The 16510-nt window shown below is 37.3% G+C and overlaps 1 long non-coding RNA gene and 2 pseudogenes across 2 annotated transcripts in view; 2 read left to right on the plus strand and 1 right to left on the minus strand.

Annotated features, from left to right (window-relative positions):
* LOC134809408 (uncharacterized) overlaps positions 1–16510 on the minus strand; it is a 63322-nt gene that overhangs the window by 26152 nt on the left and 20660 nt on the right. Inside the window, exons 2-3 of one of the 2 annotated variants that reach the window (XR_010155015.1) lie at positions 14310–14451; positions 7938–9252 (exon numbers count right to left, since the gene is read on the minus strand). This is a non-coding gene — a long non-coding RNA (uncharacterized LOC134809408). Of the gene's footprint in view, positions 1–7937; positions 9253–14309; positions 14452–16510 lie in introns of those variants that run through there. The other variant, XR_010155014.1, reaches the window with a different exon arrangement.
* LOC100610162 (testis-specific XK-related protein, Y-linked-like) lies at positions 3146–3624 on the plus strand (annotated as a pseudogene).
* On the plus strand, positions 14924–16003 carry LOC742134 (actin, cytoplasmic 1-like; annotated as a pseudogene).

Raw genomic sequence — 16510 nt, forward strand, 5'->3', positions numbered from 1 at the left:
GTGTTTTCTCTTTAATGTCCTCACTGACTCATTGGTTATTCAGGAGCATGTTGTTTAATTTTGATGTACTTATGAATTAGTGATTTCAGAAGAGATACTTTATGTGAGTTTGATCTTTCCAAATTCATTAAGATGTGATTTTTTACCTAATGTATGACATATCCTGAAAGATATCTCATGTATGCAGTGGAGAAGAATATTTATTCTATAGCTCTTGGATGGATAGTTCAGTAACTGTTTTTAGCATTTTCACTACATGGCATTTTCATCCAATGTTTACTTATTAAATTCTGTCTGTATTATCTATTCATTGCTGAAAGTAAGATGCTGAATTTTTCTAATATTATCTTGCATTTTTTTCTTCCTTTGGATCTATTAACACTTGTATTATATATATGCATATATTACTTGTATGGATATATTCCCATTATAATATGTTATTTTTTTTCTGCTGCTTAATTCTGTATCCTCTCTTTGTTTTCGATGTTTGCTGGTTTGATTATATTAAGTCACAGGGATATGTTTATCGAAATCGAATGTGATTGTAAGCCTTCAAGATTCCTATAGCAGAATATTTATATTTTATTTAAGTTTGAAAAGGCTTCTGTTATTATTTCTCCAAATAAGCTTTCTACTCTTTTCTTACACTCTTTTTTTTGAGATGGAGGTTTGCTCTTGTCTCGCAGGTTGGAGTGCAGTGGTGTGATTGTGGCTCACTGCAACATCCACTTCCTGGGTTCCAGTGATTCTCCTGAGTTCCAGTGATTCTCCTGACTCAGGTTTCTGAGTAGCTGGGATCGCAGATGTCCACCAATACACCCGGCTAATTTTTGTATTATAATAGATAAACCATTTCACCATATTGTCCAGGCTACTTTCAAGCTCCTGACAACATATGATCCGCCCGCCTTGGCCCCGCAAAGTGCTGAAGATACAGGCATGGGCCATCACACCCGGCTCTACCACACTCTTGAATGCCAGTGTCTGACACATTTTCTCTTTGGATGTTATCCCATTAATCTCATGAATCTTATTTATGTTTTCTCCTCTAACTGTATATTTTGAATTGACCTCGCTTTGAGTTTTGCTGCTTGACCACTTCTATTGTCACTGCTGTCAATTGCATTTTTTATTTTGTTGTGTTTTATTCTTCAAGATTTCTGTTTGTTTTTTCCTCCCATATTTTAATCTCTTCTGTAAGCTTCTCTGATACATTTCAGAATTCTTTGTGTTTTGCTGAAGTCCACTGCATTGTCTTGAAACAAGTATTTTGAATTCCTTGTCAGGCCTTGTGTCCATGCCCATCTCTTTTGGGTCAGTCACCACCAGCACTTTATTTTGACCACTTGATGCCATCATGTTTCTCTTGTTGATCCTAATGCTTGTGACTATGCATCAATGTCTGTGCAGTGATGTAGGTGCCTAATGCAGTGTTTGTAGTTTGCCTTTGTTTGGAAGCTTTCTTCCACAGTAAGGCTGTCCAGAGATTCAGGGCAAGGAGAAGGAAATTAAGGTATTTTAGCCTATGATAGCTTCAGCCCTGGTAGCACGAGGGGAAACATTAATGAGCAGACTTTCATGGCTGGAGTAATTTGACTGACAAAGTCAACTCAGTGCCAGGTTGCACCTGTATCACACAGTTGAGCACTGGGTGCACTCAAGGCCTGTAGCTTCCATGGTCTGCCCTCTGATCTTTATTCAGTGTCTGAGGTTACTGTAGTCAATCAGTGGGAATATTGACTGGAACTCAGCTCCATTCTGCGGAGATCATAGTTTCTAATCTGTTGCCGGGGTTGGTCTACATGATCACCCCTGGGTATCAACCTCCCAAAGTGCTGGGGTAAGGGGACAGGCAAATAAATGTCCCAAAGCAAAATGTACTATGCCTACTTCCTTTGCCCAAGTGAGCATCCCACCTCCACCTCCTGAATAGTTGAGACTACAGGAATGTGCCACCATGCCTGGCTAACATTTTTGGTGTTTTCTTGTTGTTATTGTTGGGCTCAAGTGATCTACTCACCTCAGCCTGCTAAAGTGCTAGGGTTACAGGTATGAGTCACTACACCCAGCTAAAATTTACTTTCTAAAATTTAACTTTTAGATCATTTCTTTTTATTCAGTCTTATTTCTCATAAATGCAGTTAAGAATGTTATTGCTTTAGAGTTTCTCTTTGGGTATCCCTGAAGGAATAAATGGACTCTTGATATTCATTTTCTAAATGGTGTTAGAAAATGAATAGTTACTTTAGATGAGTAAAGACTATTTGGCCTCTTTTTGTTTTCTGGCTTCATTTCATTGTGTATGAAGACTGTATTATTTTAACCCTTCTGTATATGTGAAATGAATTTTTAGTCTTTCAACTGAATGTAGTAGAAGATTGTTTAAACTGATTATACAACTACTACATAATTTTGTTTTTCTTCCTTGTGCATATTAGTCTAATTATTGGGATAACAATGTCAAAATTAAATTAATTTTCATATAAAAAGCTTTCTGATAAAATTACCTAAGTACACACAAACAAAAACATGCCCACACAAATCACTTAATTTCTAAAACTTTTCATTTTTCTGCTTCTCTAGTACCCTGTATTCCATCACACAGCAAAATCTGGCAGCTCCACTTCCAGAATTTACTTGAACTCCACAGCTTATTTCCGATTTCCTGTTATCACCATAGTCTAAAACACAGTTTATATTGCATTCACCTCCTATTTTACACTGTAATTTCCTACTTTACACTCTAACTTTGTATAAAAAAGAAACTACCTTTTCAAGATCTAATTCACCCAATTTTATTTGTTCTTCATTGAGACTTCTTTCTAGGTGCTGTCACACCTTATAACGTCAGATACGAATGTCTCTATCCAATTTCATGAGTTCCAGTTATTTTATTTTAAGGGAATGTGTATATACATTTATAAATTTGGGTATGTGTGTATTCACTTATTCTTTGTTTTATATGTTTTGCATGCATATATTCACTAAATCCCTGATAATGGAAAGATAACAAATCTTTTTTTTCTTTCTTTTTTGTATGTAAATTATTTTCCGAAGGAGGTGGGTTGGGAGAAATATATCTTAACTTGGCAAGTTTAAAAGAGAAAGTGGCCATTACTAATGAAAATTATTCTCTAACATTTTCATGTTTATCTTTAATAGCATTGCTGATGACATATTCCCTCTTATCAGTTGTGTAGCTGCCATTCACTGCAATATACTGGCCATCCACACTGGCAACGACTTTGCGCCATTAAGCTACAGGTGATAAAATTGATCTATGTCATGATATGGCATTCGTTGGTGATTATCTCACCTGTAGTGACTCTGGCATTCTTCCCTGCATCTCTGAAACAGGGGAGTTTACACTTTCTATTAATCATATATTTTGTATTATTGTTGACACCATGGCTGGAGTTTTGGAAAAGTGGAACTCATCTTCCTAGCAACACAGAAAATAATTCCAGCATGGTGGGTAAGTATGGATGCTTATCTTAATCATGCTAGTATATGCTGCCATCAATTCTCCTGCTGGTCAGCAGTGAAACTGCAGCTGTCAAATGAGGAATTGATAAGAGACAGAGGTGGGACATACAATCCTACACTACAGATTTCAGTTTTTAGAAAATGTGATAATAATATTGATATTTAGGTTCTTTGGAGGGAACGTTTTACCGAAGTCTTGTGACTCAATAATTGCCATGTAGTTCATCAAAACCTACATATTAGCCTTTGGCTTTAAGCTCCTCTTCTGTCAGTATTTGCAACCAAGGTGGTCAGGCAAAGTATTGCCAGGAGATACTGAAAATCATCCAGAAGCACTGTGATATTGTGTAAGCATCTGGAGAAAATTCAGTTAAAAGAATAAAAGTAAGCAGCTGAGGAATTACTATCACTCATGGAGAAGGGTAGGATATTTTCAATAAATGAGTATGCAATATCCATATATAATTTCACAGAACAAAGAGTAAAGAGGCTGAGTGTGACTTTATAAAGATACTCATAAAAAATATAAACAACAAAATCTTGGAAGTAGTTTCTAATAAAATTGATTTTTCTAATGTGACTATGCATTAATAATTTTTGTTTTCTTAAATATAATTGTACAGCTTATTAAACAAAACAAAATGAAAAATCCATATGGCTACAAAAACTAAGCAGAAAAAATCACCATAATACATTTTTCACCTAGTACATTTTGGAACCTATACTTTTAATTTAATAAGTGCTTGTAATATAGCATATACACTATCAGTGAACATTTGCTTTTCACCCTTTTCCCTCTGTGGTACAGAAATATTTTAGTTTGATGTAATGCGATCCAATTGTTTTTTGTTGTGCTTTTGTAGTCTGTGCTTTTGGGGTCATAGAATTGAGTGTTCAAAAATACAGTTAAATTAAAAATAAGAATTACCACATAATCCAGCTACTCTACTTCCAAATATGTACTCAAAGGATATAAAATTAGCATGGCAATGAGATATCTGCACTTCTATATTCATCTCAGCATTATTCATAACAGCCAAGATACAGTAACAACCTAAGTGCACATCAAGAGATAAAGTGTGGCACATATACACAATGAGATATACTATACAGCCTTAAAAAAGGAGGAAGATCTTTTATTTGTGACAAAATGAATGGAATTGGAAGATATTATGCTCAGCGTAATAAGAGAGGCACAGAAAGACAAGTATAGAATGATCACAATTATATGTAAAATCTAAAAAAGTTGAACTCATTCAAACTGTGAATATGCCAGGTGTGGTGGCTCAATACTGTCACTCCAGCACTAAGGGAGGATGAGGTGGTTGGATCACTTGAGGTCAGAAGTTTGAAGCCACCGTGAGCCATAGTTGTGTCACTGTACTCCAGCCTGGGCAATGCAGCAAGGCCCTGACTCTTTCTAGAAACACACAAAAAGTAGTCAGAGATTGGAGTGTGGGGTGGTGATGGGAGTGGATAGAGAAAGGGGAGGTGTTCATCAAAGGGTAACAAATTTCAATGAGACAGGAAGAAGTTCTGGTGATCCTTTGCACAGAATGGTGATCACAGTTAATAAATGTCAACTTAAAAATTGTTTAATAAAAAAAAGGACAGGCATGGTGACTCATGTCTGAAATCCCTGCACTTTGGGTGGCCATGGAGGGAGGATCAGTAGAGGTCAGGAGTTCAAGACCAGCCTGGCCAACATGATGAAACACTGTCTCTACTGAAAATATAAGAATTAGCCAGGTTTGGTGGCATGCACATCTCACCCCAGCTACTCGAGTGGCTGAGGCAAGAGAAAAACTTGAACTCGGGAGGTGGCAGTTGAAATGAGCTGAGTTTGCACCAGTGCACTCAAGTCTGGGCAACAGGAGCAAAACTCTATCTCAAAAATAAGGATTGTTTAAAATGTAGAATTTATATATTCTTACCACAAAGAAAGAAATGGTATGTGTGTGAGGTAATGGATATGGTAACTAGCCCAATATAATTCTTTTGCAATATATACATGAATTATAAAATCACTTTGTGTCCCATAAATATTTATATTTGTTAATTTAAAATACAAATTTTAAAATAATGAATTGCAGTTAAAACAAACTTGACTTAATATATGTAGACAGTAATATATGCTAATGTTTCCTTCTATTTTGAATATTTGGCTTCTGTTATTTCTTGAGGAAACAAACACCATGGGAAGGGATGAAGAACACTAGAGCTTAACAATGTGTAATTTACATTATTTTGTTGGTGGTGGTTTTTCTCCCTTTTTTTCTACCAAGGCAATGGTGACAACTTTCTTATTCACACTTTCTTTTGTGTTTCTTTCTCCTGAGAAATCACCACCAAAAATAAAACTTGTGTAGATTTTTGTATATTTTTTACTGCTCCTTGTTATGACCCTCTTCGCCTTTGCTTTGGATTTCCCAGCTTCTTAAAACACTGATTTGCTTATTATTTGTTGTCTCCTTGTACCATTACTTCTTCACTCTACCTGCAGGATCATTTCTTTTTATTTTAGTTTAGTTTAATTTTTTTGAGAGAGAGTCTCTGGCACAATCTTGGCTCAATGCAACCTTGGCCTCTTGGATTCAGGTGATTCTCCTGCCTCAGTCTCCTGAGTATCTGATATTACAGGTATGCACTACCACGCTTGGCTAGTTTTAGAATTTATAATTGTGATGGGGTTTCACCGTGTTGTCAAGGCTGGTCTCAAACTGACCTCAAATGATCCGCCCCCTCATCCTCCCAAAGTGCTGCAATTACAGGAGTAAGATGCCACACCCCCTTTGATCATTTTCTTTACTAGATCTACATACTGCTTGTCTTAGTCCTAGATATGCCACTGTCAACTCATTTATTTATTTTCTATGATAGGAAGACTCATGGAAAGAGTTGCCTGTGACAAGGTTTAATTTTATTTTTCTTAACTCTCCTTTCTTCAGGCATTTACCCTGTTTTTGGAATCATATCTTATACTTGTCACTAAATCCCATGTATCACTTGTCTATTGCATATTACTCAAACCGTCATGTGTATCTGTAAAACTGATTCACACCCTCATTCTTGAAATACTATTTTGCTTTGGATTACATGACTCAACTTTTGTCTGATTTCTCTATTTAATTGTCAGTGTGTTTTGTTTCATTTTATCTCGTAGATGTCTGTTTGTTAGACCACTAATGTAACTACACAGAATACCTCTTTCTCCTTCCCTTTCTCCTTTCCCTTTTCCCTTCCCTTTTTCTTTTCTTTCCTTTCTTTTTTTTAAGAAAGTGTTCTGAAACGCAGTCTGCAGTGCAGTAGTGAGACCTTGACTGACTACAGCCTCAAATTGCTGGGCTTAAGCAATTTTCCTGCATTGGTCTCCTCAGTAGCTGAGACTACAGATGCACACTACCACACCTGGCTTTTTGTTGATGTTGTTTTGAGACAAGAGCCTCTTAAGTTTTAAACCTGTAGTACTAAGGAATTCAACCAGTGATATGATCTCTGAATTTCTAAACATTGTGCTTTCCTTTTTCTGATGAGTGACCCAAGATTAAGACAGCTAAATTTAAAACTTCCCCTGAACTTCTTTACACTTTCTACATGCCTCTCTCTTCCATCATTTTTTGTCCAAAACTACATCACCTATATAACATAAAAACTGGGGATATTCCAAGTCCAATTATTTTCCCTCATCTCTTTCATATTTTATCTATAACAACTTTTTTATTATCTACCACCTACAAATGTTTTTTTTTTTTCTTGTTGCTGTTTATGCATTAAAGGTGAGGTCATCATTTATTGTTCCCTAAATGATAGTATCAACATCTTAATTTACTTCCTTCTTCTGTGTTACGTTGTTCAATTCATTTTTCATTGAGGGTCTAGAATTATTCTACTTTTCAATGAATAAAACACATCTCTTGTCTTTTCCTTTCTATTCTTGATCCTTTCTGCTTTACTATTAACTGTTACTTTATGAAGTGAGGAGCCATTTCAGTGTAATTTACTATTATATCCACCATTTTAAGCTAAAATTCTGAGATATAATAACCTCTCTCTAAGTGTTTAATATTATAATAAATAATACAACTTTATAATTTCAGTATTGTTTTTGAATACTTAGTCTACATAGTATTTATGAAACAATATTTTAGTTGACTTGCAGATAAGCTTATGTTATTTTTTCACTCACTCCTTCCATTTGTATCCATCCTAGCTGTAAGACATTTAGAGGTGTGAACTTGACATATTCTTCTCTATACTTGAGAGCCTGTTGAAGTTATATGAATAAAGAAATGTACATTGACCATTTAATTCATATAAATAAATATAAATGTTTAATAGTTAAAATTTATTTAAATGTTTTTATTACTTAAATGTATTATTACAGTTATTATTTACATTTTTAATTATTCAAAACTCAATACAGGAAACAAACATGGAAAAATCTCAAGTAATTTATTATTTATCATTCCTTTTATTGTAGAGATCACAAGCTTTCTCCTTACTGGTTAGGGCCATATTTCCAGAACAGTCATAACATTTCACTTCTCATTTCCTAGTGAAATCTGAGGAGTGTCTGTTGAACTCTACGGTGATATGCCTACAACTACCTAGTGTAACTCTGTCTTCTCAGGAGGGTATGACTCTACAAGATGAATATGATAATGTCCTAAAATACCACCCTTACATTTAATTATATAAAACACCACTAATGTAATAGCTGCACATTATGTAGTCTATTTAGAGAGTTAATTTTTACGCTCAAATACTTTGGTTAGAGACTGTGAGATTAAACTGGCTCAAGATGGAACTTAATTTTTTGTAACAACTACCATGCTATGGTGAAATGAAAACTGAACTCTTAATAATTTGGAAAACAATAAAGTCATATCACTTATAAGTTGCTAACAAAAACATGTATTTCTTAACTATTACTTATTACACAAAAGACAGAATGGCTTTCATGATAATGATGGAAGCAGTGTCAAATAAAATCTTACAGAACAGTCTGGACACGATGGCTCATGACTGTAATCCCAGCACTTTGGGAGGCTGAGGCAGGTGGATGACTTGAGGTCAAGAGTTTGAGACAAGCCTGGCCATCATGGTGAAACGCCCTCTCTACTAAAAATAAGAACATTAGCTAGGCATGGGGGTGCATGCCTGTAATCCCAGCTACTCAGGAAGCTGAGACAAGAGAATCCCTTGAACCTGGAAGGCAGAGGCTGCAGGGAGCCAAGATCGCACCACTGCACTCTGGCCTGGGTGAGAGAGTGAGACTCCATCTCAAAAAAAACCTCTCCGAACATTAAAAAGCAAGGTAGATTTAATCAACTTTCTATTTTATGCTGTAATTAAAGTTAATTGGGTTAAAAGTGAAGAGATATAAGGAAGAGAAAACAACCTCAGACTTGATTTTTTGAGCTCTGGAATCTAATAACATCACTCAAGGGTGCGTTTAATGAAGAAAGACCTGACCTCTAAGTTTGGGCAAGACAGTATGTGGCATTTTAACTTCCCATCATCACCCACTCCATGGCTTCATGGAAACCGTGAAGAAGATTAAATTCTAGATGCAGATTGTGATGCATGTGTGGAAATACAGAGCTTATTTCAAATAATTGCGGTTGTGTGATTTAAAATGTCTGAGGTTCCCTTGGAGATTTTCAGTTCAGAGTCTTTTCTTTAGCCCACCTCAGAGCTTTCTTGGGTGCAGAAGTTAACTCCCAGGAGGCATTTGTGGAAAGGAAATCCACTAGTCAGAGCCACCTATAGCAAGGAATAAGAGTCAGGTCAAGTAGTACACAAACAAAATGCCTGGAAAGAAGTGGCTGGTGAAGAAAAGTGATGTGGAAAATCAGCTTTGAAAAACTCTCACAGTTTGTTGCTGTTTATATTGGACTGGGTTTTAAATAGAGACAGAACTTGCCCTGTGGCCCACAGTGGAGTCCTGTGGCAGGATCATGGCCTACTGCAGCGGCAACCTCCTTGGGTTCAAATGATCTTGCCACCTCAGCCTCCTGAGCATCTCACCTCTCTGGACTCCACCAATCCTCCCCGCTCAGCATTTCACAATACAGGCATGGGCCTCCAAAACTAGCTTATTTTTGTATTTTTTTTATACAGAAGAGTCTTTCCATGTTGTCAAGGCTGGTCTCGTACTTCTGGGCTCAAGTGATTTGTTCTCCAAGACTTCCAAATTGGTGGGATTACAGATATGAACCACCACACCCAGACTCCTACTGGTATATTTAGAAGGATATAAATATGTCCATTTTTGGATGCATGCATGGCGAAGACCCCAAAACTTTTCACTTTTCCCTGACTTTTGACTAAACACTAGAGTTCCTGAAAAGTCCATATTCAAATTCTGAATAGTTTTTCTTTTCTTTCTTTTCCTTTTTTTCTTCTTTCCTATGATTTTTTTTAATGTGTCAAAGATAGTAGATGACCAAAAGGATGACAGAACACAGGTTAAGTGGCTATACAAGACAAAGAATACAGACTACAAAACTAGCTTTAAGGAGTTGTTAAACAAGTACACAACCCACAAGCTAAGCAATTGTGGAGGTCAAGAATTTGTTATCTGAATATGCTGAATAATATGCAAAGTGTTCAGCATTCAACAATAAAATAAAAGGCATTCAAAGATAAATGCAAAAAAAGCACATTCAGAGAAAACATAATTAAAAGAAACTATTTCAGAAAGCCCAGGCGTGGTACTAACTAGGGAAATATTTCAATTATCTTCAAAGAGAAGAGAATTAAGACCTCCAAAGGTCTGTTCTCAAAGACCTAAGGGAACCCAGTAGAACAGTGATTCAAAATTGAAAATACCAATAAAGACATACACATTATTTAAAAAATGAAATCAATAATCTGTAACTAGAAAGATTGAATAGCTTGTGTGAGCATGCAAAAAGCGTAATGAGGCAACTTGAAGATGGATTGTTTGATATTATTCAGTGTATGAAACAAAAACAGAAACAAGAATAATGAACAAAACTAAGGTTGCCATGGGATTCTATCAAGAATATCAACATATTCATAATGGGAGTTTCACTGAAAAAAGAGAAATACAGGGGAAAAAAAGAATATTTGAATGAACAGTGGCTGAAACTTCACAAATGTGTTGATAGATGGAAATCTACTGATCCAAATATCTCCAAAGAATAAAAAATACTCCAGGAAGAATAAAATCAAAGATATCCACACTGAAACACATGCACTGAAACTGACAGAAGACAAATAAATAGAGAACTTTAAAAGAAGCAAGACAGAAGTAACTGATCACATGCAAGTTATCATCTATGACATTAACAGCCAATTTCTCATTAAAAATTATGGAGGAAATAAGTCACTGTGTTGAGATCTTCAAAGTGCTGAAATAAAAAAAAATTAAGTCAATCATAAACTCAATATCTGTCCAAACCAAAATTTAAATTTATGAGCAAGTAAGTCATTTACAAGCAAACAGAATTAAAGAGAGTACGTTACTACTAGATCAGCCTTACAAAACATGATGAAAACATGTAAGGAATGAAAGTAAAATAGCACCTCGTGCAAATAAAGAAATAAAGAACATCAATGAAGTAATTACACCAAGAAATAGGAAAGCCAATATTATTGTATATGGGGTTTCTGTGACTTTATTTTTCTACTAGATTTAAATGACAAGAGGAAAGATACAGTATCTCACAACTGTAATCCCAACCAAGGATCGGGATTTCCTTGAGCTGAGGAGTATGAGACCAGTCAAGGCAACAAAGTGTGACCCTGTCTCTACAGAAAATGAACAAAATTATCCAGCTGTGGTGGCATACACTTCTGTCCTAGGTACATGAGGGGCTGAGGTGGAAGGATCCCTTGATCCCAGGAGCTCGAGGCTGTAGTGAACCATATTTAGCCTATGTGACTGAAACCCTGTCTCAATGAAGTAAAATAAAATTCAATAATAAAATAAAGAAATGACAAAGAATAAAACAATAATTACATATCTGGGTTGTTAGTACATGTTGTATAAAAAACAAATTTTGACAAAAAAACATAAAAAGGTAGGGAGAGCAATATGGGAAAATGATTTTTGTATAATGTCAATACTAAGTTATTGTAATTCACACTATATTATTATGAATTTAAGATATTAATTATAATACCATTAATAGCCAATATGAAAATAACTGTTCAAATATACTGAAGAGAAATGAAGGAGTCTAAATTGTACCCTAGAAAAACAAATGCAAAGATGAGCAGTTTTGGAGGAATGATATATAACAACAACAATAACAAAACTTGTAGAAAAAAAGAACAAAAATAGGAAAATAAATTCTTGTCAGCAATTAATTTCAGTCCAAGTAAACTCCAGTTAAATGTCAAAGACTAGCAGAATAACTTTTTAAATGTTTTAAAAGTGGGGAAAAAATAACGCAAACGGTAACCAAAATAGAGTTAGAATTATTAGACAAATATCAAAATTGTTTAATTGATCAAGAAGATGTAACACTTACATATATACCTAATAAAAGATCCTCAGGATATATGAAGCAAAAAATGAATAGATTTGAGGAGCTACACAGTTCTGCAATAATAATAATAGTTGGAGATTTCAACACCCCACTTTCAACAATGTGTGAAATGACCAAATCCAAGTTCAATAAGAAAACAAAGGTCTTGAAAGGCAGTATAAACCAAATAAATCTCTCAGACATATACAAAACACTCCACAAGCTGACTACACATTCTTCTAAAGTGTATATGTGTTATTGTCTGTGCTATCTTCAGAATAGACTCTATGGTAGGCCACAAAGCAAGTTCTAATTATATCTAACATTATTGAAATCACATATAACGCTTTCTTCAACCACAATGGAATAAAACTAGAGGCCCGTTTTCTTTTTTTTCTTTATTTCTTTTTTCTTTATTTAGTTAAAGAAAAATAGATAAATAAGTTGGAGTCTCACTCTGTCACCCAGACTGGAATTCAGTGGTGTGATCTCAACTCGCCACAACCTTTCATGGTCAAGCAATTCTCCTGCCTCATACTCCTGAGTAGCTGGGACTACAGGCACACACCACCGTGCTAGGCTAATTTTTGTAGTTTCAGTGGAGACAGTTTCACTGTATTGATGAGGCTAGTCTCAAACTACTGACCTCAGGTGATACACCCACATCGGCCTCTCAAAGTGCTCGGATTATACGCATGACCACCATGCCTGACTGAGATTCATTTTCTAAGGACTGAAAAACGTATATTGTTTGGAAAATAATAAATACACTCTTCAACAACCTATGGTTAACTGAAGAATCTGCAAGGAATTAAATAATTTTTACAAATAAAAGAAAAACTAAAACATACTAAAGCTTCTGAAATGCGCTAAATCAATGTTGAGAAATATATATGTGTAAACATACAGATAAAAAAGAAGAAATATAAAATTTGTAACATAAATGTACACACAAGGAAGCAGAAAAAGTGTAAATTAGAGGAGAGTACTTTTGTAAAAAATATGGCAAAGTAAAGGAAGCTGCCATCAATTGCCCCCAACCCTAACCCCCCAAGAACACCCACAGGAAAACCAAAACTGAGTATACAGTGCTGAGATTATCACCATCAATAACACAGAGCTCAGAAGTGAGAATGAGGCTGCTCCTAGGGTGACAGAGAACTGAAGAAACCAGGCAGAGGGTAAAAAAGTTGGCCTTTTATATTCATGACACTTGTCCCCTAGTCTGCTGACAACCAAGTGTGAACAAAACAAACAAACAAAAAAACTCCTCTGACTCTTGGTTACTACACTTACTAAAATAAAGTTGAAAGTGGATGGCCAGCTTCCCCATGATTTTGGATTCCCTGGCAGGAGAACTATTCCTGTCTTTACCCAAGGAAGTCTTGTGAGTGCCTGAAAAGAGAAAAAAAAACCTGAGGAAAACCAGGGATGAAGTAGAAAGGAAGGACTACCATCTCCAGCCTGCATAGCTCAGTCACAGGAGATGCCAAACCTGAGTGCCTGCACAGCATTACCATAAGGTAGGAGGTATATTGCATAATTTCCTTAATCACAAACCTATAGAGAGCCTTCCCACACAGGATATCCCCTTCAAAATGTCTCAGATAGGAGACTGGCAGTGTTTCAAAGTTTGTTTGTTAGAGCTGAAATAAACCTGGGCTTAAGGCACCATCTACTGCCAAAACAGAGGCACTGACCTAGCCAAAATCAAGCAAACAATACCCCACAATACTTATGTCTTAAAGAAAACTCAAAGCAATTATATACAACAAAATGTAAAATAAGACAGAGAAAATAATAAACTAAATAACTAGTCCTTCAATGAAAAGATACAGATGTATAACCACAAGCAATAATACCAAACAGGAAATTATAACCTCCCTTAATGGACGAAGCATAAACCATTGACCAATGCTAATTAATGAGATGGCTATCAGTGATTATTGGATCAAAAATTCAAAATATCAGTTTTCAGGAAACTCAGATCTCTAAAACAACACAGAAAAGGAACTGATACGCTTCTGAAAGAAACTTTAAAAAATGTACTGAAATTATTTAACAATTAAAAAAAGTCCTGGAACTGAGAAATATACTGGTTAAAGTGAAAAATTCAGAAGGCTTTCAATAGAAGAATATATCAAACAGAATAAACAATCAGTGAGCTCTAAAATGAGTTATCAGGACCAGGTGTGCAGGCTCAGGCCTGTAATCACAGCACTTTGGGAGGCTGCGATGGGTTGATCACTTGAGTTTGGCAGTTTAAGACCAGTCTGGACATCATGGTGAAACCCTGTCTCTACTAAGAGTACAAAAAATTACCTGGGCATAGTGGTGCACACCTGTAATCCCAGCTATTCAGGAGGCTAAGAGAGGAGAATCACCCAAACCTCGGAGGCAGAGGTTGCAGTGAGTCAGTGTCGTGCCATTGAAGTCCAGCCTGGGCAACACAGAGAGACTTTGTCTAAACAAAACAAAACAAAACAAAACAAAAAAGTAAAAGAAAAAAAGAAAAGAAAAGAAAATTAACATAGGTTATTCAGAAATGCACAAAGAACAAAACAGAAAAACAATCAAAAAGAATAAAGAACATTTACCAGATATACAAAAATACCTTAAATAAGCAAATCTAAGATTTAGCAATATTCATGAAAGAGTTCAGCAAAAGGAAGGTATATACAGCATATTCAAATGAATAATAACAACTTTCAAAAATTTGAGAGGGAGATAAATATACAGGTTCAGAAAAATCGGCAACTACAAAAAAGATTAATACCCCATAAAACTACCCCTCAACAAACAAGAATCAAACTCTGGCTCTCAGTCGCCACTGCCAGCTCGCCTACCTTGTTCTTCTGCCGCTCCTCTGTCCCACTCCTCTGTCCATCGCAGTAGAAGAAGAGATTGCTGCGCTCGTCATTGACAATGGCTCTTGCATGTGCAAAGCTGGCTTTGCAGGGGACGATGCTCCCCAAGCCATGCTTCCCTCCACCGTTGGGTTCCCCTGACACCAGGGCGTGATGGTGGACATGGGCCAGAAGGACTCCTACGTGGGCAGTGAAGCCCAGAGCAAGCGCAGCATTCTGGCGCTGAAGTACCCCATCAAGCATGGCATCATCACCAACTGGAACAACATGGAGAAGATCTGGCACCACTTCTACAATGAGCTGCATGGGGCCCCGGAGTAGCAGCCAGTGCTGCTGACCGAGGACCCACTGAACCCCAAGGACAACAGAGAGAAGATGACTCAGATTATGTTTGAGACCTTCAATACCCCGGCCACGTACGTGGCCATCCGGGATGTGTTGTCCCTCTATGCCTTTGGGCGCACCACTGGCATTGTCATGGACTCTGGACACAGGGTCACCCACACGGTGCCCATCTACGAGGGCTACTCCCTTCCCCATGCCATCCTGCATCTGGACCTGACTGGCTGGGACTTGACTGAGTACCTCAAGAAGATCCTCAAGGAGAGAGGCTACAGCTTCACCCACACAGCCCAGCGGGAAATCATGCGCGATATCAAGGAGAAGCTGTGCTAGGTCTCCCTGGACTTCAAGCAGGAGATGGCCACCCCTGCATCCTCCTCTTCTCTGGAGAAGAGCTATGAACTGCCCGATGGCCAGGTCACCACCATTGGCAATGAGTGGTTCCGGTGTCCGGAGGTGCTGTTCCAGCCTTCCTTCCCGTGCATGGAATCTTGCGGCATCCACCAGACCACCATCAACTCCATCAAGAAGTGTGACGTGGACATCTGCAAAGACCTATACACCAATACGGTACTATCCGGTGGCACCACCATGTACCCAGGCATTGCTGACAGGATGCAGAAGGAGATCACTGTGTTGGCGCCCAGCACCATGAAGATTAAGATCATTGCACCCCCAGAGCGCAAGTTCTCAGTGTGGATTGGTTGCTCCATCCTGAACTCACTGTTCACCTTCCAGCAGATGTGGATTAGCAAGCAGGAGTATGATGAGTCAGGCCCCTACATCATCCACCACAAATGCTTCTAAATGGAATGAGCAGATGTGTAGCATTTGCTGCATGGGTTAATTCAGAAGCATAAATTTGCCCTTGGCAAATGCATACACCTCATGCTAGCCTCATGAAACTGGAATAAGCCTTTGAAAAGAAATTGTCCTTGAAGCTTATAGCTGACATCAGCACTGGATTGTAGAACTTGTTGCTGATTTTGACCTTGTATTCAAGTTAACTGTTCCCCTCGGTATTCGTTTAATACTGTGTACATATCTTTGAGTTCAATCTTTAGTGCACGTGGCTTGGTCACTTCGTGACTGAGGTAAGAACGTGCTTGTGGAAGACAAGTCTGTGGCTTGGTGAGTGTGCATGGCCAGCAGTCTCTGATCTGTGCAGGGTATTAATGTGTCAGGGCTGACTGTGCTGGGATTTCTCTAGAGGCTGGCAAGTGCTCCTGAACCGGTTGCGTCTGCCCTGCCTCTCTGTTAGGGCTGGAAAGTCCAAGCCACAGGACACAGTTTCCTTTCTTAGCTGATGTTTTT

The sequence above is a fragment of the Pan troglodytes genome, chromosome Y (assembly GCF_028858775.2).
Source record: "Pan troglodytes isolate AG18354 chromosome Y, NHGRI_mPanTro3-v2.0_pri, whole genome shotgun sequence".
Taxonomy (NCBI): domain Eukaryota; kingdom Metazoa; phylum Chordata; class Mammalia; order Primates; family Hominidae; genus Pan; species Pan troglodytes.